The sequence below is a fragment of the Acanthaster planci genome, linkage group LG19 (assembly GCF_054643075.1).
Source record: "Acanthaster planci isolate LZ-2023a linkage group LG19, COTS_SCS, whole genome shotgun sequence".
NCBI classification, from domain to species: domain Eukaryota; kingdom Metazoa; phylum Echinodermata; class Asteroidea; order Valvatida; family Acanthasteridae; genus Acanthaster; species Acanthaster planci.
The window spans coordinates 4,197,370-4,222,324 of record NC_141795.1 but is presented as its reverse complement, the minus strand read 5'-3'; the positions used below and the strand labels follow the sequence as shown (position 1 = coordinate 4,222,324).

The 24,955-nt window shown below is 42.0% G+C and overlaps 2 protein-coding genes across 3 annotated transcripts in view; both read right to left on the bottom strand.

The window, feature by feature from the left end:
- Positions 1–24,238, bottom strand: part of LOC110975939 (lysosomal alpha-mannosidase-like) — a 73,138-nt gene extending 48,900 nt beyond the window's left edge. The window contains exon 1 of the mRNA XM_087129993.1: positions 24,148–24,238. The gene's annotated coding sequence lies outside the window, so the exon portion shown is untranslated. The remainder of the gene's footprint in view (positions 1–24,147) is intronic.
- LOC110973717 (tachykinin-like peptides receptor 99D) overlaps positions 1–24,268 on the bottom strand; it is a 33,666-nt gene extending 9,398 nt beyond the window's left edge. Inside the window, exon 1 of one of the 2 annotated variants that reach the window (XM_022224744.2) lies at positions 24,148–24,268. The gene's annotated coding sequence lies outside the window, so the exon portion shown is untranslated. Of the gene's footprint in view, positions 1–13,952; positions 14,376–24,147 lie in introns of those variants that run through there. The other variant, XM_022224764.2, reaches the window with a different exon arrangement.
- Positions 24,269–24,955: the final 687 nt, after the last annotated feature.

Genomic DNA, 24,955 nt, shown 5'->3' with positions numbered 1-24,955 from the left:
GCGAATTGAGCAATATTCTAATTGAATAGAGCCGTGGAATTACCACAACTGAAAAGAACACCTCAATCTGTGACTCAAAAGATAGACTTTTTTCTTTGTAATCGTCGTCAAGGGGACAATTGAGGGTGCAAATCATAAAAAGATTTTGAGTCAATTGATCATTTTTCTTCTATCCAAACCCTTTCTGTTAAACCCAAAAGATATGGCAATTACAACAGCGTCGATTTCAAAATGTACACCTCTAAGGAAAAGAAATTTGAAAGAATGGAACGAGAAAAACCAACATAAATGTCAGATATCTCATTTTTGGAGTGCAGTTTTAACACAAAGTAATGTGGGTTTGGAAAGGTGCAATTTATCATCTACTGACGGGCCTACTAAACCAAGCCTCAAATTTGAAACTTGACAGCAGCTGTACTTTGCCATAATGAGCCATTAGGGTAATTACCCCACCAATAATACCACAAAATAGAGGTGTTCGGTTTATCGGAAAGTAGTTTGCAACAAATTAGGTCGGCTAATCGACGTTTAAAGTGTCAAATTGCCTTTAATGCGAAAAACTATATCACAGTTTGCAATACACACTGGTGACCTGAACTATTTTTGTCTTGTTTAATAAAGACGCAAAGTGAGACTAGGTGCCGGGCGAATCTGTATGACAATTTTAACAGTTACCAGAGACGAAAATACGTGTCTCAATGAAATGATCACAGTGAAAATATTTATTGCTATTGATCCGTTAGAAAATAAAAAGGAAGTCACTGTGACGAATAGGCCTAAGACCTGCCCTTGCTGGCTGGTAGGAATAGTAAAAATCAACTACACTTTTTCCCCGTTTCAATTTGTCTTAATGTGTCATATTCCGTTGCCGCTTAGTTTACTGGATTTAATTTCATGGGGGGAAAAGTTTAGATAGCGTGGTTGCGCAGCAAACAAAGAATTCTAATAAAGAATGACAAGTCAACGTTGTGTCGGTAATGTACAGGCATATCGCTGTGGTGTCATTATGAGTTGAATATTTCTAATTTGCGGAAATTCGGAGATATGCCGATCTAATTAACGTTCAAAAGGCATGACGTTCCCTGTGAGAAAGTCAAATTAACAAAACCACGAAAAACGACATCGAAAGCATTGTGTTTATAAGAGGAAAACTTCTCAAGGCAGAATGGACACCAACTGAATACAAATGGTTGTAAACTTATCAAATCATAACTCGCTTATAATAAAGAAATGGTGCTCTTGCGTATGAAGGAATATACATAGGAGAACCAGACCGAAAGCAAGGAGCACGCACATTAGTTTCCGACCTCTAATCTTTAGAAGAAAAGTTCTGAATTTGGGCACAAACACATCCATCACAGTTTACGTTCATCCTACAGTGAGAACAAAAACCATAAATTCTGACAGTTCGATCGCCCCGAGATGTAACGCAATACGATGCCGAGCAAATATCAGTTGTCGCTACCTCAATTAACTCGCAATCGGAGTTGGGGCAAATACCGATTATGGTGGCTGACCACGAAAGGAGTGGTCTGACTAAAAGCGCAACTCCTAACGAGGCGATGCTTTGGCCACGCACTGCAAGCAGACTGTGCCCGAGGTGTTTGTCTGGAAAACTGTCCAAACACCTCGATGCGCAATTACGATAGCACGTTCACTGCCCTAACGAGTTTGATCAGATCTCCGTCGTCGGCAAAAGCAGCGATTTGTCTAGACCTAGCGAACCCAACTGGCGCATGAATTCAACTGAGAAGAAAACTCAGCCGGAAATAACAAAAGGAGCACGATTCAGGCATTGTGGAATTCAGGACGATGTTGAATTCACACAATCGATAGTTTCAATTTCCATCTGACCCCCAAAACGAGAGAACGATTTGTATTTAAACGATTGAATAGATGTTTTTTTCAGCTCCAGTAGAAAAAAAAATTCGAATTTTTAGTGGGCAATGCGTAAATTAAACATTATTTGTTTGTGGACGTGAGGTCTTTAAAGCGCATACGAAAAATACAAAAAATTAGTTTCATAAAAAAAATTAGATAAACTACTTAATTAATGTAGACATCTCCAACGAAGACACCCGTTCTTCTTTTGAATTTACTATCATTACATTAAATGGGCACGCGTTTTTAGTTAAGTATTTTGATAGCTCAAGTCACGTGAGGGGCGAGCACTGCACTCTCGTCCCCAGGGTAACTTTTAACCTCATTCTTTGTCAAGCCGCATGGTGGCCATTATGTAATGCTAATGACGCACATCCCCGGCTTGCTCATGGTAACTGCTGGCCCTCGTCGGTTCGATACAAGTCTAGTCGCGGTATCACAGTCAATATCGACCCCTTTTGAAATATATCCTGCTTTACTTTCCTGGGAAGATAACATTGGAACACATACCTGCGCTTTGGAAATGAAGTGGAAGAAGCATACAATAAGATATACAACAGATCCACCCAATATTACCGTTTCGCATTAAGCGCGGGGGCGCATATTGGTTATGGTTCGTATTGTGCATTGTCAAATGAAGTAGGGAGACTGAGCCTAGTAGTCGTATTTCCAGTCAAACCTTTAGCTTTACTTGTGAAAAGATGCTTTATGCTTTGTTCTTTGTTGCTCGGTTAGAAGCTTAAGACCGGGCCTACGTCAGTCACATTTGTTAGTATCTGCTGAATAATCACCTCATTGTGTTGACTGTCGACAACTTTCAGGTAAGCACAAATTACTACCTGACCCTATAAGCCCAGGTCTAGGCCTACACTGAATGCTGTTACTAAAGCACAGCATTGTACTAGTTTAACACCAGAAAGTTGGCAATGTCGGTGTAACTAATCCTGGTCCCCCTTTTCCGAAAGAAATTTTCCCCCGGGTGAGTAATTTGTCCACAAGTGTCAACAATCTGGCCAATCTGTGTGTTGTACTGACAAAAAAAAGGTCCAGTGCAGACACGGCTCAAGGGCAAACATCAGTTATCACTGACGCTAAGCAAAAAAAATTTGACGCACTTGACCACGCATTTTTAGAGTTTGACAGCGAATACAAAACCTGGACAATGGATGGACAAACCATGCACCTTTTGGCTACATGAAGAACGGTATTCCCCATCCCTGAGTGTGATTTGAGGGGACCGACGGCTATTGCTCCGTACGATCATTTTCTCGCATGCATACTTCGTCACGGAAATTATACTTAAAGAACCCACCAAACGCTGCGCAGTTTCCCTGTATGGTTGATCATCTGATGGATCTGTGTATATAAATCTTCAGTGCTCTCGCCTTTTTTTGCTGCATCCTTAATAAGTCGCTTCGAAGCGTCAAACATCGGCGAGACCAGGATACAGGTGTAGTGTTACTATATATAGCTACCCAACGAGTGAGGTTACCGAGCTTACAGATTAGCTCCTTGAAAAAAGACTCAAGCAGCCAGTGCACAATCATTTCAGATTGCAGCTGCTTCCTTGTAAGGATGTATTCTTATATTTACTGTCACGACGATCAATGATGGTTGGTATCCTGCTTACTCAAAGAACTGCCACATATTATGTAGATCTCACAGAGAGAATTGACGGCGGTGACGGAAGGTGCACAAAAAAACAGCCAATTTTTCTTGTCTCGCAGATGCGCTCTGGGGCTTCCACCGCGATAGTATTGCCGTCATTCGAGAGGAACTACGAGATAATTTGTTAAATGTCCTTGAAAGATTGATTGCTGCGGATGATTGGCTTCGGCAAAAGGTTCGCTGGTGTCACCACAATGTCCCACAGTATTCACAGTGTACATGAAGGAGCCGGCTACCGGCGTTTCCGGCCAAGTCGTTGACGTAAGCAGAGGCTGATCTTCCATCGTGGGTGTATTGAAATAAGATCTTCCTGTGAGCGTTATCAAAGACGTGTGAAAAACAGACAACGACAAATTTCCCCAAAACTATTGAAAGCAAAGGTACCAGGGACTTTTCACATCATACCGACTGGCGGGCAGTCTCTTCCCCGATTTGAGATACCCTGCCTTAAATCTGAAATTCGGCCTACACTGAGAATGTGTTGTGATGAAAAAAACCCAAACAACAAATACCGTGAACTTGTTAAATCATCCTCAATTTTTTTTCTTCTGTAAGAAGCAGCGGATTCAAACAGCAAGCATTTATGCTAAAGATAATGAACACTTCTATAGAAACGTCTTCAGACATTCAAACCGAAGTATTTGTCCATGGCCATCTTTGCGCACTGCTCCAATGTGTAAAGTGTTCGGTCTTGCTTGGAACACCTACAGCTACATCATTTGCATTACCACACCAATAAGTAGCAAACAACACGTGACGAAAAGAGAATTTCAACGACTGACTCAAAGTGGTTCTAAGAACCACATAAATATATAAAACAAAACAATATTATAATATCGTCTATATGAGCAATTGAGAGCTTTGGTGTCCCACTGGGAAAAAAACAGGCTTTCAAAACCGGTTTTTGGTGTCCAAATTCACTAATGATTAATACCATTCTTCGGATACCTTAAGTGCTGTAGTTCGAGCCAGACAGCATTCAAAGTAGCTTTTCTCTCTCTGAAAACACAGCCAAACCGTCTACAAAGGGCCTCCACTGATAAGTCGCTGTGTTTAGCAGTGAGTGGCCCTCTCGCAAAATGTCGGCTGAAATTATACCAGGACTCCACTATGCCCCATTAGATAGTTAAAGCACACGTTGGTTGCGTCTAAGATCCGCTGAGTGGAAATCAGAGTCAAACCACTGAATCAAATCACAAGCAATCACGGCCCTTTTGTCACATTACAGTGTCTCTATTCTACCTCGGGCTCATCTGATTCTCTGAGAGTGGTTTAACATATGGCTGTGTTTTTTTTTACCTCTGTATTGGCGAAAACAAGGTTATAGCACAGTAACAAGCCCCACAATCGTCGCGTTTCATAATGTGCTTGCTTCTAGTGACACTGAACCCAGAACAGGTACAGTTGTTGAAGTTGATCATGGTTTTCCTCGGCAAAGTTGAGATAAATCACTCCTTACCTTTTGACAGGATCGCGGCGAAGTCAACGAATCAAAGGATTCTGACTACGCATGCTATCATGGCTTAAAGTGTAAGTTCAGCATGGCCTTCGTAACGAGTTTCAACTATTGTGTGTGAGGCAGGGCTCACCTGAGTCCATTTCTAAATTTTAAGATACATTTTTTTTCACAGCTTTGTTTGCTTAGCGTCTTCAAAATACTAGGTAAACCCTTATATCCATGCAACACTTTCTTATCTTTCATTAAATACCCTAAGGCGACAGACCTAGTACAATACACTTCAAGTTAGAACGGTTATTATCCACGATGCAACGTCTCTCCTTGTCAGAGTAACTTTTCTAACCTGAATAAATCCATTTTTTGCCAAGACGGTGGATAGGATCCGCGATCAAATTTCAGTCCATGTTTGTCGTCCTCTCGTATTTCTGACTTGTTCGAAAAAGTTCAAAGTCTACCTCGAGGAGAATAATTGTCTCGTAAGACCCGGACGGTGGATTGTCTCCGATATTTTGGCCGTCCGTCTTTGACGAATTCGAGCTTGCCGATATTTGAGAACGCTCAAGTGTCTTTGGTGACTCCTGTGTGTTTTTAAACCATTCCGGAAAATGCACGGCATGAATGCATTGTACGTCCAGGTATTTCAAAACTACTCCCGCGGATTTTGCAATAAAAGTGATCAGAGCATTGCCTCTGCATGAAAAGGAAAGAACGACAACCGTACACCCTCTGAGAGAGAGACAAATTCGCACAAGACACCATTCACTGAAATCTCTTAAACGTCCCCAGTTCTTGAACAGTTGCGGGAGTTTATAATTACAGGGTTTTAATGCAGTGGTACCTCACCCACGAACGCGCGCGTCCTTTAACTGGACGCACCCGTGCAATTTGGCAAGGCACGGCATCTTATCAGTTGATGAGACACTTCAAGGGTGTCGACTACCAACTCACACGCGTGATGAAATGGTGCTGGCGGGTTAATTCCTGTTTGCCAAATTGGTCTAAGCATACGTCACACTCGCATGCACGTTGCACTTGCATTTTAAAGAAATAAAATGGTATTTCAGAATTTTGGGGTTCAGATTCTCAGAAACAGCATTAATGTGACGCATTGTCCACTGTAGTAATGCATCGATTAAGGACGAGTTGAAGCATCCTTTAACATTTCCTCCTGACATGCCTTGCCAGGCGTGACAGGTCAAGCTGAAGAAAGCAGGAGCAAAGTTCCAATTTGAACCCACTGGGCAGGGCGATGTTTCTACTGTTTTAGAGCCAAAGGGATAGTGACTTGTGATCGATGTGAAAGGTGTCTTTTTCCCCAGTCCAAACGCAGCCGCGCTTGGGGAGAGGGGGGGTGCCGGGAGCTATCACAGCATAAACGATTCAGACAAAGTGTTTCAATGGCTGCAGTGTGAGGTCTTGGCATTTTTCATGCTACTAAAATTTAATTTAGGGATGTAACGGCGCTCCCCACGGAAAGCTCGGGAGATTTGAATAGTCTTTTTGTAAAATTTTGACAACTAACAGTCTTAACGACTCACAGTCTTGAAATGGTTTACAACTCTGCGCCAGAAATTGTGCACCTGTCTCGCACTTAAATCATTTTGGGAAACGTAAACAGTACAATTGCTCCGTTCGGCATGCTTTTGATTCCTAGCTTACTTACATCACAACTACAAAAACAAGCTTGACCAGACCTGTTTATAAGGTGGTGAAGGTCAAGAAATAAGTGATTGTACACAAGTCTGGTCTTGGAATGGTCACACACGTTTGGCTGTTTACTTTTGGAAGCTGCAAAATGCTTGCCAACTAAGAAAGGGCGAAAACGGCGTATTCAAAGACTTGAAAGTCGTCAGTGGGTGGTTTAAATATTAATACCACTAGAGACATTCACGCCAGATCGAGATTGGCATTACGAACTCCCTGAAATGTCAGTTGGCGATGCATTTCTCCTTCTAGGAGAACAAAGTACACTAGTTGTGGTGCTTGAAAGAAAACTGATCTGGTTAACATGTATGATCATTTAAATACCAGGAACTTTGGTAAATGACTCTAACGGGATCACGAGCTGAGTCTACTTAGTTATTCTAGCTATTTTATCGCGGCATGGAGTGGGTGCTTTTATACAGGCTCCTCAATTCTGCGAGCAAATAGCCCAAGCTTATGAATATTCATTTCTATTAATTAGCTAAAACACAATCACAGTAGGCAAGTTGACTGCAAAACTCTTGAGGGATAATTTGTGGAATTCCGTACCACATTACGGAATTGCATCAAACACTTTGACGCTGCTTGTGATATAGTATTAGCAAATTAAACAAGGGAAGACATACCTCCGTTTGCTAAGCTTAGGTAGGGCAGTGGCGAACCGGCGACTGCATTTCACCTGATCTCATTACATCACATTTACTCAAAATGTACTATCACTTTTTAAGAAGAGGCAACAAATGGATAACTTTCGTAGTTTCGCTCATGGTCTCTTTCTACGCAGACTGACAGAAGATGAGCAGCCTTCGTCTTATCATATGAGTTGCTCATGTATTCCTTTCGTGCATATTATACACGTAGACAGGTGTACACGATGGCATCGAAAATTCCCCCGAAGTGGAAGATCGAAGGCAGAGACGATTGCCCTCCGGAAAGCATCTTCCATCTCCTTGCATTCTACGAGATTTAAAACTGTTTTCAGACATAACGGTTATAGAGAATCCTATCGCTACAACTTCAGAAATCTCAGGTATCGCCAATTCGATCTACAACCATCCGTCCGAGGAGGCGTGATGCATGCAGCCGCGTTGTATTCATAGAGAAATTATCTTGGCAGTAGGCCATCGGTACGCTTTACACGTCCCGCGTACAGGGAAAGTCTAAATACCCAGTCCTTATTTAGACTGGCCACCTATTTAAGGCTTGTGTACATTATGTCGAGGCTGATGGCAGTAAAATATTTGCCAATCCGTGACACAAATGTTTTATCACTAGACTTTTTGCACGTGTTAAGCCCACGGGCCATGTCTTATGTAGTCACTCATTCCTTGCGAATAAAACAGAGACAGGAAAAGCAGTTTGGGTGATAAACGGTAGAGCAACATTGAACCTTGACTATTGGCCTATGTTACAATGTCCCCGTTCGTATCATATTCCCATTGGATGAGGCATATCCTAATGTATTTCTCAAAAACAAATCAGACAAATTAACTTTGCTGGAAATTGATATTCGCACGGAAAATGGTCAGATAACTGTGCACCAACCTTGCATACCAAGTGTGGACCTGTGAACAAAAGATGTCCACACAATGCAGGAAGGGAAGACCTTTTATGGACCTACCCACGTAAACGAGAGGTTTCTCCTTATATAAAAAGGAGTTTAGAAGTATTTGGGATTTAGGGTCATCCGTCATAAAAGGAAGGGGAACGGTCAAGGAAACCTTTGACAAAAATCCAAATCATGTTCCCAGCTCAAGAAAAATGAGTTTTTTACTGAGTTTTCTTAACTGCAAGAAAACAAAGGAATGTGCACACTGAGTTTGTAACGTAAATGCTTGCAGGTGCATAGATGTGGTTGTCACAAAGCCTTAAAAGGCACAGTTAAGAATTTTAGTCTTAATGGACAATTTCAGAGCACGATTCGGGTGAAGAATTCTTTCAAAAAACATTTTTTCATTTGAAGGTTTTGAAAATTTGATTAAAAATGAGCAGATGTGGATCCTTTGAGATATTAATGAATTCTTTTTGAAATTAAAAGTTACAAACCGCCAACTTTTCATACGCCGAAAACCGAACGTCCTACAATGTGTCAAGCCGCGTTGCTGAGTGCTTATAGGCCCCACTCTAATCTTGCGCTTTTGTCTGAATTTATGACACTGACTGTGACATACGAATTCACCATCTTAGCCAGGGGGTGCAAAGTGACAAAATGCTGGAGGCTGGAGACTTTCAAAGAAGTATTGGGGCGCTAACCAAAGCAAAATTGGGACAGCAAAATGGATTCCTAGTGGAAAACTGGGGTGCCGAAAATACAACATAATTTCGAACCGGAACGGTTGGAAATGGTCGAGAAAGGTTTGAATAATGCGTTACAAAGCATTCCAAACACACACTACAAACATTGCTAATATGTACTCGTCACAAATGCAAGAATGATAATCAGTATTTCAAAAATATCCCGTCGTTGAATACTTCTGAAATTAAAATGAAAATTTCAAAATATACATTATATTGTTGGTTTCCCCAAAACTTTACCTGATTGAGTTTTGTGAGTCTGCTTACTCTGGATTTTCCATTCTTTTGAAATTGATAGTTCTATTCAGTTGGCCAAGGCGTGTCGAGAATATCGGGAAAAGCCCCTTGGCTGGTCATCAAACGGGCCTATTTGGGTCAATCCACGCGCGTGATACGGCATACCCGCCCCTCCAACGGGAACCTTACCACATATCCCGATCATGACGTGCTGTTATTAAATTTCCTCCCTTTGATATGGGGTCACTGAAGTGTCCGTTACTTCGCTGATCCGGAGCAAGGGAGAACAGTCGATATCTGACAGGCGAAACTCGATATTTATGACTGCCACTGAAGTAGGTATGGGACGCATGGATTTTTTGGCTCAAGGTTTCGCCTTTGCAATCACCCATGACGTCTGAGGCAAGTTTTGCATCATTTTGTCCAATCAGAGCACGCAGTTCCCTCTCTCACAGAAGTGCTCTGTCTGCTCGCGGTTGCCGCGTACGTTCTTAAAATTGGAAATGTACGGGAATTTCGAGGAGTTTTAGACACTTATTGCTGATCGAACGAGCTTCGAATGCAAGGGTCGACTTGGTCTCATGAGCCTGGTTAAACCCCAGTTGTGTCAATGGTCAATTCAGTATTTCAGCTTGGCACGTGAATACCCAGATTCTATCATGTACCGATTCACAAACTGCAAACTTCATATCGGGTACCAAAGTAATTAAACACGGGTTTTCAGTTAGTCCACATTCGGGTCAGTCTATCAATTTGGGGTCCAAAACTGTCCATTCTTGAGTCCCTGTTACACCTGACCTGTGTAATTAGACATGGAAATATTACCTCAGTTGATTTCATACTATTTCTGTTTGTTTGGTAGGTAATTTGCATTATTTCATGACTCTTGGAAATTAGAAAATGTCTTCTGAACTTACAAAATCACATGTCAAAATAATGTGACAGCTAGGGTCACCCAAAAAATTGGACCCCAAATTTATAGAATGATAAAAACACTGGATAGCACTGTTCAAATTTGAATCAATTCTTATGCTCCTAAAAAGTTTTTCCTTTGTAAAAAAAGTACAGAATGTGGCTTCTGTAAGGATATCCCGCACGTGGACTTAATTGCAAAAGCCTCTGGGTTTGTCAGGGTGAAAAAGTGTCAAATAGTTGTTTTTCACATGGCTACACTGAATATAACATATCTTACTGAAATAACAAACAGGCTTATTTTGATCCCGTTTTAAGGAACGTGAACTGAGTAAGATCGACACTAAGAGTGGTGTGATTTTGTTTTCACTCACAGCGCCCATGGGTCGATAGCAAGAGACTGGTTTCAACAACAGAAGTTCACAAACTATGCATCTCGATTCCCCAGATTCATATCTGGGATCGACTTGTTTCATTCCGTTGTGGATTTTGCCCTCGATTCCCTTCTAAATGCAAAGGCCTATCAAGAACGATCCTGTAAATGTCATATACCAATATTCCTCACTTACACCCACTCCCTCAAATTTAAATCCCCCTTGGATTTGTGCGACTTACGCGAGAAGGGGATTCGAGAGAAGAAGCCGAATTTGCGGACTTCGGAGGCGATTTCGTTGGTTGTTTGAATTCACATTGGTGTAATGACCCATCTGAATGCAAAAGCACACTGTACGCATCTCCAAACTGCAAGGGTAGAAGACTAGTAGCGATTGAGTTGCTGCAACGTGGAGGTTTCAAATGCCAGGGACCACTGCCGCTGCGCCCCCGGTCTACTGTCAGTGGTACAACTTGAAAGATCACACAGTCCTTTTCAAAACGTACGCCGGATACTATATTGGCGTTTGGAGTGCGTTGTAATAAATATGCGGGCGATCCCGAGGTTAGTTCTGGTTGAAATCACCACGTTGAGCCATCAAAAGACGAAAGAAAGACCACTCCTAATGTTTTACAAATGTTGTTCACCACTTTAAAACCTTCTCTTGGATGAGATAAAATTTCCTTCTTTATGAGCAATGAGTTCTTGGTACACTAAGTAAAACAACTCGAATCGTCTTCTGTAAACCCACCAGGGAAAAGGTCATGTAACACAGTTTGGTAAAATATAGCCCTCGCCTGTCTTTATCTCCACGACTAATGAGCTCTCAGTTTCCCACAAGAAACTAGTTCAGTACTACCGGATTAGATCTCTATGAGATGATACATATCAAAAGCTTGATCGTTCACCACCATTCGTCGTTTATTTATATGCCAAACGATAATTTGATCCAAGGGATATGAGGATTCGTGGCCAAAAAACAAGCAGTTTTCAACAGATATCCGAAAAATTTCGATCGTAGGTAATCAGGAGTTATTTCGTCGGTTTTTTTTCTACGAGAACGAGACAGTTTATAAAATGAACATGGTGGCCATAAAGAAAACCCTCGAAAATCGTTTACCAAAATACCAAACTGTCTATTAGCTACTTTACAAAACTGACAGACTGAGTGCTCATTTTGATAAAAGGAAATAAGTACTTGAGTAGAATTAGACGAGATGACTTATTCAAGGAGAGCAAAATCTTGTCCCAGATATTTTCTCGCTTGACCTAATATCGACTGAATATGTACTCCACGTTAGTCCATACGTCCTGCCAAGTGCAGCACGAACCAAATCCGTATAACTAATCAAAATCTCCTTCCACATACGCACGCACCAGTTGTCTAAACCCGCACAGGTGGTGTGGTGATATTAAAGTAACGATACCGTACTGCATAAGGCTCTTTGATTACACAGGTTCTGAATTTCATCCTTTCGTAAATACCACTGGCTACCGTTTCCACTATTCCGAGAAAAAATACACCGGATTTCTCTGCAGGAAAATCGGTATTTTCAGTTGCAGCAAATGCGAAACAGTTTAAGCTAAGTTACTGTTTTCTATCTTATTACTGTAGCTCTACACTAAGGGGTTTAAAACTGTTCAGAAACCTGTAACAAACGTGCATGCAGGATGAAGAAACACTTCATTATACAGATTAAACGTAGAAACGACTTGTCTGTTGAAGCTAAAGATTGTTGTCCATAAAAGTTGCATATCCAAAACTAAAAAGGGTTAAACAAAAACATAGGCTTACTTTTACCGGAATTGTTATCATTACTTTGCTTCTGTTTACATGCCATAATTGCACTACTTCCTCACTGGCCGAGGTTACCTTGCTTCAAGGGCTAAGGGCTGATGACTGTGATTCTTACGGTATGGGTTACATTTACATTACCAGCCTGATGAGCACACCTTGCTTTGAATCATTATGGTACCGGCTTGGGTTCATTATTACGTCAGCTCGGGCTCCTTAGGGTACAAATTTGGCCTTTTATGGTATAGTTTCAGCCCATTATGATCCCTTTTCGGAATTATTGTCTTGTCAGTTTAACAGGGCGTTGTGTGTGTGTGTGTTTTCTTGCATTGACGAGGCTACACTCCCTTTTTGACGATCATTCTTTGATACGGTCTAGGTTTTGGCCCTTCATACCAGTTCATGCCACATCATGATACAACGTCATGCATATGATGTACCTATAGCAGTGTTTGAGCATACGTGTACGTATCATTCTGGACGAATCGCGTCGGGGTAAGTTTGGATTCGCGCTTCCATCACCACAGCAAGGAACACATGCTCACAGTATGGCTTGGACACAACTGTTCTGCCAGTTGGAGCTCTATCTTGTGGAGTATGAGTCAGGTTAGAATTCGGTGCAATGCTGTGAATGCCAATGTCTTCAACAACATTTTAATGTTTTGCGTTACGATACGGGCGACATTCTGGGCGTACACACTTGTCTCACGTTGGTAAAACACTTATGTTATCAACACGACTGGAAGGTTGGTGAAACAATCTATAAACGCACATACGCATTAAAACTAATCTCAAATACATGTCTTTCTCAGTTATGAGTGCATGCACTACGCTGGTTTTTACTTTAGATTATGTCGTTTTGGTTTTAAAAAGACCTCATAAACAAGGGTTATTAACACCTTAGTTTGTGCAGTTTGATAGTTGGAAGGAGACGGACGAAAACAGTAAAAACCAGAATATGATTAACGGCAGTTTCGATTCAAAATGAACAGTGAAAGAACGAAACGCCTTGGTAGGACCATTCAACCGAGAGAGACGTTATGGCAACATTCTGTCGAACCACTCCGAAAGGTATCAAAGCAATCACTGCACATGGAAATGAACTTAAAATGAAAAATAATATGTGATAGAAAATAAACATGCTTCCTGAAAACAGGATATGATTACTCCAGGCAAGGACTGCTATTCTACTGTGTGTTAATTATTAAGTGGTCTTTGTTGGAGAAACGTCGGCATATGATCCACTGGTCAATCATCCGTTTAGGCCTACTGTAAACTCGAGAACATTATCACTTACTGGTGTATAGTTAAAAAAAACAGTATAAAAGAAGACCAAAAAACCCCCACAAAACAAACAAACAAATAAAAAACAAAACACGAATAAAACAAAAGAAAAACACCCTCAGCAATCCCCAGACTTGACACTGGCTGGAGCGCTTGAAATTTACATACCTATACGTGGCTCGAGATAGCTTTACAACGCTTACCAAAATGATATGTCAATGCAACGCCATAATAACAGGGTGAATGATACATTTAAATTGAAGGCAAGCTATTGCTTTCAACCGATTCTTGGGATGATGTTGAAGTGAATTCACTGAATAACGAAGGCTTTTAAAAGAGCTTACCTTGTCTCAATGTGCGCAGGGGAAAAAGGTGTGACCGATAGAAACCAACAATGCCCCAGCTGTCAGCTTAAATTACCTTTGACGATTAAAGTGCGCTTATTAACACCCAAACTGGAATGAAGGATTTAATTGGATAACGATGATGGCATGAGAATTCCTTTAAATCCAGTGGCGCATATAAATTGCTCTGCTTTAAAGGTGGGTCCGTCGGGAACACTGCTCGTTAGCATTCTGGCAATGGGCCTGATGCAAGCGTCAGTTTTAACGCCGCAGAGCGCGTGCGAGCAATGAGTTGACTTAAGTGTACGTTGAAATATAATGTAATCGAAAACAAATAACGGGTAGTTGGTGGCAGACAGTTGGTGGCTTTCGGCCATGGAAAATATTCGATTCAATCCATTTTACCTACATGGATTTGTCTAGGAGATGACAAACCAAATACAAGCTATGAATCTTGAAAAAAAATGGAAGCGATGAATTATTTTTCCTATAAACCATGATAGTTTGTTAACTTAATTCCATTTTCCTTATGTCTTTGTTTTTGTTTTTAAAAATCGAGAGATGTTTAAATATACTTACCTTTGGCCACAGTAGTATATTTTGAAACACTAACGGAAAATGAAAATTTTAGAAGTCCTGTCATAAAAGCCGTAAAATCTTTGAAAAAAAGTCAATGATTTGAGAAAGAAACTTGAAGAAACGTGACGCTCTAGTTCAAAATGAATGCACCGGCTGGAAACTTTTTGAATGCAGTCTTTCCTGCCATAAACTTCGGCAGAGAAGGGTGGATGTGCATAAAGAGCAATTGTGATGGCCTCTTATTCGCTTACAATGCGCTTGAATTGACAGCAGACTCAACTGCCACGCTGCCCGGATCAAGCGCGCTCACTCTCTCTCCCTGCATTTATTTACTCAAGCGGTGGTTTCACACTGGCGTGCCACAGTCGCCACGAACTAAATACAATTTGAGCTACCACGGAGGACTGGGCTTAGTCGACGCAAACCACATTTCTATTCCAGATGGCCGAGATGAACTCACTTGAGTGTTGTACACATATGAACGAACATATGGTCAAACGTGGCAACCAGCATTTCAGTTAACGGAGGTGATCAATACGGACGACGTTTTTTATGTTCCTCTGTCCCAGTAAAGTCGTCCACTGGTATGTAATGTTCAAGCAGGGAGCAAGCAACAGACACGACGGTCAAGAGTCCAACCCTAAACGCATAGCAGCCGAGAACACGGAAGCAAAACAACACCTTCAATTTGTAGCGAGGCGAAGAAACCGCGAGCTCCACTTCTCGGCCCTTAGTGTTGTCGACACCGCATAGACAGTTGACCGCTTTCTAATGCCGACACTGATCCAGCCGGGTTGAATTTTGCATGTGGCCAAGCCACTCCACTCTGGAGGTTTGACAAGAGATCATGCTACCTACACATATCCATGAGCAAACAGTTTCGGGAGTCGAGCGTTCATTACAGTCCAGGGTGAATCATGACACGCCAGTTGATGAAAGCAGCTACGTTGATAGCGCCCAATGAAACGGACAAGAGCACTTTAACCTATCAACCACTTCAATCTGACAACTAACGATTTTTAGAGTCTATTACATCAACCATAGCAGCAGCATAGCCTTAAAACCTTACACACAACTTTAGAACACAAAATAATGTAATCCCTTGGAGGGATGCAAAAAAAGGACCATAGACTGCGAGAGGAAGCAAAAATGTGATGACAAACATAATTTCCATTCATGTGCCTTGTATCTACATTGCAAGAAAAGTGCAGCATCTCCCTGGTTTTATGGGACTGCATCTGTTTGAGTCTGTTTAGGCCAAAATATATCATTTTTATTTACGGTGTAAGAGTGCTGTTATGCGGACATTCAGCATAATAGATGCAGTGATGTTTGGATAGCAACAGACGTTTCAGCAGGCCCAAGCCCATGAGAGGTAACCAAAATATACGATGGCTCCCACGGGACACCGAAACTGGGCATTTCTTTTTGCAGTTGGTCAGTTGTTTGCCCTGTGAAACATATTTCTGCGACTCTATGATTAGCTACCGTGCTTATCGTGATTTTGTAAAACGATGTCTCCTAATTGTGAAATAGGCAATTACGTACGAGGCTGTAAAGAAATTTAAGGTGTCGTTAAAATGTCCCCAATACCGCATTGAATACTTGATATTGTTCATGTCCACTGATGTGGGCCTCCTTAGAACAAGGCTTCTTTCCCAAAGTTACTTCCCATCAAATAGCACGGGGGTGTAATCGTACACGCTCTCCAAACCTCAAGCATTTAAACGTAAAAACGGCCGTCTTGTGACAGGCAGCAGCTTGCGAATACCTCATAATTAGACCTGATTGTCTTTAAGACAGAGCCAGGAATTTCCGACCACGTGCCAAGTAGAGCCATTGCTGCGTGTCTAAGATTAGACGGGTGATAAATGGCCCAAGTATGGCCAGATGTCAGAAGTACTCTGCTACTAAATCTGGGCAATTAGAGGGGGTTCCATCAGAAAGGGTCCGTCTGCGTCTTTACAAAATGATGCCAATAAACAGGTCAAATGACGGAATACATTACTACTGACGGACGCAGCTGGACCGAATCACCGCTTGCTTCTTTCGATAACAGAGAGAGCAATTCACAAGCCCACTCAGAAGCATGAATATTGGCATGGAGTCACATCATGATCGGACACATGAGAAAAAGCGCAAGGGGAATTACGGGCAGAGAATGATTTAGGACATATTGCAGGACTTGCTCTCAAAGGTGTAGAAAAAATAGAATGTTTTGCATAAGCGATTCATGCAGGTATAAAATTTTTTATTGTCTGACAGTCCATCATGATTATCAGCTTCATCAAAGGTACGATAAAGCAGAGATACAAATGAACTCACTTGACATTCTACGCTCTTGTCTGAGATTACAATACCGCAGCTTTGCTTGTGAATACAAAATTTCTTTAATCTCAATTCTGCAAGAAAATACATTGCACCTACCTTTAAGCCATCGATTTTGCTCATATCGAAAGCTGTCACTTGTTAAACAATTCAGCTGAAATTTTTCATTTCATCACCCATCATTTTCATCTTTCGACATTACATGTATTAGAGCTGCAGTGACGTTAGGGGATTTCATAAAGTGGCCGAAACAGGACCGCTTGGGACGACTTGAAGCTAGTTCGGGGGGCCTCTGTGGACGGCAGAGCTGGAAAGGGGTGTCACCTTGACATTAATCGATGGGCCGTGCCTACGTCCACTTGTGCAGCGCGCCACAATTAGGGTTAACGCAGCGGGCCGTCATGCGTAGCACGTCCGTCGGCTCGCCTCGGCCCCGTGGTTTCCGCAAGCCTCCTCGCGCCAAGTAAAAAGATGACGAATTGAGAAGACTCGATGAGAGGCACCGAGGGAGGTCTCAATGACCAAACGGTATCGGCCGGGAAAAGAGGCCTAGTGGAAATACATCATTTGTCTCGCCGATACTGTGGCCAACCTCGGTGGGCGGCCTTAACCGTTCCATGCAAACACACGAAGAAAGTGTATCAAAGGTTGAGGAGTATGTTTAACTCACAAGATTCTTAACCCTCATTGCTTCAAGACATGATAAAAATCAATCTTAAAGTCGACTTCATTACAGAAGAGGGTTTCATGTTTCTAGTGTCTGGTGTTTTTGTGGTATATAATGCGTGCCATCCATGTCTAAGAACATTAATCTTAGATATCCATTGATAAGAAATTGCATGTAGAGGAGCCCTTCCATCTGCGCGTCAACACTTGGCCAAGCGTTGCGTATCCGTCATCGCTTCTAGGCGAAGTTGACGGCCGAACGCAACGCACGTGTGTTATGTTAATGGATTCAATTTGTGTGTCCGTGAACGTCAAACGCATGAACGCATCGTATACGCAGCTCACCCCAAAAACGTACATACGGAAAGGCGCCTTTATGTTAATGGGTCGATTTTCGTGTCTGTGAAAGTGAAACGCACGAACGCATCGTGTACGCAGCGCACCCCAAAACATTCATTATAGAAAGGCGCCCTTTAGGCACCTAACTCAAAGGAAATATCTGAACAGCATTAAGTTACCTACAGGCATACAGCTAAGGCCTATTGAACAACTCGTTACTAGTCAATCTGTAGATAATACTATGATAAAGATTTAAAATGCTATGCCATACAGAAAGTTACGAGCAGATTGCCTGATGTATTCGCCACTTATGACACAGATAAGTACAACCAAATTAATCTGTCAATCTACGTATTAAACGGAAGGTCGAGTCGCCCATGTAAAGGCCCTTTCTCGAAATAACAGCACTTTAAACGTGAACATTTGAGTCCGCGATGAACGTCAGCAAATAAACTCTGGACCACACACATAAAAGACGGCAGAGGGATGATATTTAATACCCATCCCCGATCGGTGGAGTTACCTGCCATTCGTCAAGCCTTTGTTTTAACTGGAAAGCCAAATATTTGGGCGAGAGTTTTCCAAGTGCTCGTTCGGATGTACGACATAATTAGAGTTTACTGCTGGGGCAAATCCAGAAAACCAGCATTTTTACTGGAATGTTGGAATGTTGAAGATAGGTTGACTTGGCTGTCTCCTATTTCTCCCTGAGGAAAACAACATAATTAGCTGGGGACGACGTACTGCACAGTGTGAATTAAAAAATTCCGCAGTTAGTGCATTTCGGAAAGATGACACCCCTTTCCATTTCGCTACTGTTAGTGGATTACCATCTCATTACCAAATATATTCAAATTGGAGACAGCTTGAAAGTCCAAAGCTCGGTCAGTCCGAAAACAGAAAATAGTTAAAGAGTGCGAAGGATGAATTGACCCCAGTTCGGACTATGATCCAACCTTTTCATAGGTTATGATAATGAACCTTAGACTGCAGGATAACCGTATTTTAAGTTCGGCCAACAGAATCTTCGCACCAATCAACCTTTGGACTAGCAGACATTCGGACTATCGCGTCAAACGGTCAGATGAAAGAACCCGTATTGTATCTTCGGCCTAATGAACCCTGTGTGAAGGGAGCTTAATGCGTTCCAACTATCAAAGTTTTTCGAACCACTGGACTGAGGGACCTCGGACAATTGGGAGATCCCTTCAAATCTGTCTACACTGGCGTGCAATGTCGAGTCGATTGGTTAAAAATGGGTCTGTCAAATGACACTGAATTAGTTACTCCTTTGATTAGTTATAATGTGCATGTACTGCTAGTTACAATAAATATGCGCGTTGAAGACCACCCCAAGAATTTCGCTGCAACAGAAATAACAAACGTGATCACTTTCCTTTGCCTCTCAACACTTGACCGTGGAACGTTTCACGAGTATCGAATATCTTGACACTGGCCAATTGCTATGCGACCTTTTATTCCACAACAAACGTCAATGGCGCGGGTTTACACGAAAGCGTAACATCACGATGACTAATTGTACAAACAGAGTTGTCAAGCAGAACACACAGAAAGGTTATTTTCTTATACCACGTAAGTATTTGACACTGGAGACTTCAGGTGGAATTTTCGAATCCAGGAGTATGTAAATATCAGTATCTTGCGGTACTCATTGAAAACGTTGGTGAAGTGAAAATAAAACGAGGTTCACTCTGCGATAAGGTGCGATTTCCACGTACTAGGCCTATACGCTATCATGCATTTGAGTCTCAGATGGGACTGTACTCATTCTTCCGACCGGTAAAATCTTCCCTTAGTAATGTTAAGGTCAGCATACCAATATATCACACATGTAAGCGTTCAAAAACTTATCAGAACTGAATCACAACTTCTTTCGAGGGCGTAGGGGAAAAAAAGAAATCTACAGTTTGGTTCAAGGAGATTGACAATTTCTTCATGACGCGATGTGAATATCGCCGCTATGTAGTGACTTTTGGGTGGCACACTATAAAGAATCTTACAGCAATATATACAGGCCAAATAGTCAAATCTATAGATGTGAGAGAAAGAAACAATATCCCAAAGTGAACACTGTCGTAGGAGACTATTCGAATGGGCATCTTAAATAAGCACACCCAAAAGGAAAAAAGTTGGAGCTAAGAAGTAAGATTTCTGATACGACATGCACGATGTCGCCTTGTCTTCGCCAAGGAAACCTCAATCCACTTTTAAACGTTTCGCTTGAGAGCTAGAAAACAAAAACAAAAACCCAGATACATCCGAACTTCCAGCAGAGTGTAGCAAAAGCAAAATCTTTCATTACTCTGAGCTATGGGGCTACAGTATGTCCCAACAGCGAGGGCGATGACCAAGGGGGGGGGAGGCCGTTTTCCTTCCTTTCCATTTCCTCAACTACTTTATCAAGCAGTGAGCATGGCCTAAGTGCGCCATCTATGGCCTATGGACAATATTCAACATCAATGACTTCAACATAGCTCATTCTTGTTCTTCCCTTACTGCCCTTTGGGTGTGCGAAACTAATGGATTGGAATTTGAGACTTTATTTCTGTTAGGATTAAAAACCTGATAGCAATCATGAAGTGGAGAAGACAAAATTTTTTCTGTACCAAGCTTCTCAGTATATCATCAACTGCCGGTTATGCTCTGTTACAAGGTGCATTTATATATTAACCGGTCTTTGTAGGAATTTGGGAGCGTTCTCTTCTGTAGAACCTATTGCAGTTTCTTTTCGACGGGGCTCGGAAACGACAAGGCGACTCGTGGTCTCTGGTCTCCAGAGCGCTGCAGTCATAGATGTGCACAACTATTGTTGAAGCCAAATAGACATTATGGCATTTACATCAGCAGAAGCCCGTTTCCAGAACGACGGCACGTTTACTGCTTCGTCGCGCGCGGGACTTTAGCGATCCCGTATTGCCTAATACGTCTGTGAACTGCAAGTTACTCGAAGTGCTATGGACAGTGAGTTGTGTTTAAACCACTGCCCATGATTGATGTGACTCAAAAATACCGATAGTTTTGTCAGGCAAGTATTTGGGTACTTGGGAATCAAATACAATCAAGATGGACCAACTTTTATTTGATGAGGTGGCTATTAGATCTTCCTTACGTCATTGGCTGGGTTGCAAGAGACGTTGATTTGCGAGCCGAAAAAATGGAGGGAAATAGTGTGTCTCATAACGAATATAATTGCTGAGTGGAATAGCGACAGGCAAAGTTAACATGTTAGAAGTATTAGAGCTTTCACTGTTCACGAAATCTCATTTAAACAGCACTTTTTCCTGCAAAGCGCGGTACAGCCATAGAAACATTGATCAACAAAATAACACATTCCAATATACCCAAAAATATATGTGCATTTACTTTGATTATGATCGCTGTAAGAGTTCTTTGTTTAGTTATGAAATCAATAAACAGCAAACGCATGTAAGTTTCAAGCACTGGTGAAGCTTCTGCTAACTTTTTTCACACAACAAAAGAAAATTTATCTATAATTTCTACTGCATTATATTCAAACAAAATAAAGTTTACTCAGAAGGAAGAAGACATCCCAAATACCGTACCCTCTTCTAGTTTACCGTTCACTTTTAACTTCTTCGTCAATATGGCTAACTTAAAGCATTGATCTTTTGAATTAAGTTATTGCTGCGCACAAGGCTGACGTGAAATGAATAGTCCTCGTCAGATTTGGCCATTTTCATGCCCGATTTCATTGCAGTTTAAGATCTTTAGCTTCTTCTCAGTTGAGTGACTCAAGTGAGCGACTCATTCCCCAGGATGGTAACCAGAACTGGACAGGTCTCCCTTCTTTGCATTACCCCCGATGAAATTATGTCCACCGTGTGCAGCCATGCACTCAAGCCTTCTTCTCTGGTGCCACGGTAAAACTACACCCGAAATCCGAGCCACAATTTTTAAGCATGTGCCATGCATTAGTGCATTACGTCGTCGACAGCGTGCATTTACGGGAAGAGCGGGGGTTACATTGGTGTTCCCTGTAGAGAATAAGTTTCAGACTCACTCAGTGGCATGTTGATGATGCGTGACTAAGAAGTGTGCTGCGGATGCTCTGCATAAACTGGCAGTAGGCATGGTCCGTTGAAGTAAAATCATCCGCTTCATCATTCTAGTTCCAAAGCACTGTGTTTATACTGTCAGTCTTAACTTATTAGAGTTGCCTTTTAACGGCCTGCAAACGTTGTAACAACCTGCATAACGATTCCACAATGTCAGTTCCATTTGGAGTTCACAGGCTTCTCAACAGGACGAGCTGTGTGTACGCAGGCTGACATGAATGGCTCCCGAAGAAGGCACAGCGGTGCGTTTAACCTTGCTAAGTTCTACAGCGTGGCAACCGTCAAGGACGGCAACTGTGATCGTGAACAAAATTTCCTCTATCAAATATCAGGCAAAATTGTCATATTTAATGATTGCTAGTTATATCCTGTCACCAATCGTGGAGTGGAAATTTACGTTAGATCACGTCTCTCATCATCGGGATATTTTTAGCAAGCATTTTCACGTTTCGCATGGACGTACCTTTGCGTGGCCGTCTATGGAAAAAAATCTTAATTAAAGAAACTAAAACATTCTTCGTTTGCCATCCAAAATGTAGGCCGATCGGCGAAGTCATTTAGGAACACTTCCGAATGTAGATTCTATAGCAGCCATTCCTTTTCCATGCGTCGTATGTCTAAGTGCCATGCCCTTTGCAAATTATACACGCATATAAATGTTTGAAACATGGACGGGACTGTACTTGTAACACACGGCGAGACACGATCTCATCATCCATAAATGATTTTGTGGCAACAAGAAGTAAAAGTGGATGTACTAATGGAAGGAAAGGCCGGGGAATATTCCCTACTTAGAAAGTACCAATTTGAAATCTAAATTCGGGAATGGCTGAGTGTCATTCATGTATATGCAGCCCCAAACTATAGGCTAGCAAGTGCTGTGTTTGTAGTAGGAACACATTGTGTGGATTTTTTTCTCTCTTCTGGGTACTCGCATTCTCGTCCCAGTTCTGTCAGGAATATGGATTTCGTAGTTTCCTTTGAAAGCAACGTAGTGAGGACGGAGACGACTTAAGAGATGGAAATCAATGCAGCTATACTTTGGGATGAATAAGCAGGCTGAGTGGATTCCATGTTACTTCCTTGATCACATACACGGTGATATTCATGGTCAAATACCCGTATGGACCCAACGAAACCAGGCGAGACCATTTACATTAGCTCTCCAATTGCCGTCCAACATGTTGAAATTGAGGATATCCTACACTCATGACTTTTGTCCATCACCCTTGCCCCCCCGACCTAATTAAATTGTGTTTGTTGATGGCTAGTGGCATGCTCATTTGCTGCAGTTTGTTTGCTTTCGTTAAGTTTTTGGTTGTGGTAACGATGAGCATAGTGGGAGTGGCTGCTACTTGCAACATGCTATCCTTGAAGCTTTAAATTGCAACGTACACTTTTGTGAGCTTAAAGCTTTGGTTATTATGGATTATAGACAGTCAGAGTTGCGTCTGACTTTACACTGCTTTAACCTAACATTTTCTCTAGTGCTATTTTGAAAGCAGAAAGCCTTTCCTAGCGGGTGCACCCAGGGCCCACAAGTTGGCTACCAGAAGATGTCTAGGGGCTGACGAGAGGTCCTCGCGAGGAAATCAACCAGGAAAAGCGACAAACTAAAGGCGACACTCGGGATGTAAATTGACGCTTCATCTTAGTTTGTCAAATTGATGACCGCACGAAGGTTGCACCTTCCTGATACAACTTCACTCCTCCCTATAACGTGCTTCTTGAAATGGCTCGAGTTGTTTCGCTCATATCCTACCCTGAAACATCGAAAACTTTTCAGGTTTTCCCTACTGTCTGGATGCATTATCCCTAACATTCTTTGGAATTCATTCCATAGCTCCGGGGTACAATCACCTCTTGGATAGCATTCTACACATTGAACGTGTCAGATGACTTGTCTCGTAATATTACTACATACATCTCATCTGATCTCAACCCTCTTCCACAGTTTAATCCTCGACAGAAACTAACACAATACGACAACTGACTTGAATTGCCGAACGTTGTTCACGCGACTCTCCAGACATGTAGCACCCGTGGAAAAGATCAGGGAAAGTCTTATTTTACAGTCCAAATTTACAGCAAAACAAAATACTGACACGATGTAGATTGTTCGCGTAAAAAATCTTTTAACCCCACGAGTAACTTGAAGCTTGATTGGTTTTGTACCACAGACTTACCACTTAGGTGCCCACGACGAACGGCTGCAGCAGAAATCCAGACAAGTTGTCGGCTTCAGGCATTTTCTGTCTCAGGTCCACTGAGGCACTGTCCTACGTGATCTATCACGGCACACACGCACGTTCTGTCGATGAGAAACGATTCAAATCAGTGATTTATAACCGCCCTGCGTTACACACTCGAAAGCAATTTCTGGTTACTGTCGAAGTAGAACGGTGACACTTTGCATAAATTAGGAATGTGTGGAAGGCAGGTGCGCGCCGTCAAGAGTTTCTTAATTTAAAGATCGGTACCCTGAACCTTTCTAATTTTGCACATAGTGACCTGGGGATCCATGCATCACTGTCATCGTACACCACGGCAGCGCCTATCGATGGCATTTTTTACCCTCTTGTTAAATGGCCAATTCACGGGCAATTGAATTATTGAGGCAATTCGGCAGTTAGTACCGCAACTGCTGATTGATTGTGTGTAATTAATCGGCATTGGGTCGAATACAAAAGTGATAATTTTATAATAGACTTATGTGTCCTCTGGGTCGGGGATTAGCATTAATCATTTCTGGTAATGCCACCAAAGATTCCTCAAAAGCGCCCTTGACACATGTGGCTTGCAAGCCTGAAGAAACCTGTAGAGAGGAGACAGTGAGAAGCAGTAACAGTTTTAGAGATGGGAGGAAAACCCCAGAGGAACATTCTCGGTAAATCCCATGGAATTAGGTAGGGACTGACTTTAGGGACTGAAAACCCAATCCACGTGTGGACCGAGGGCCGGGATTCGAGCCAGGACTGCAGAGGTGGAAGGCGA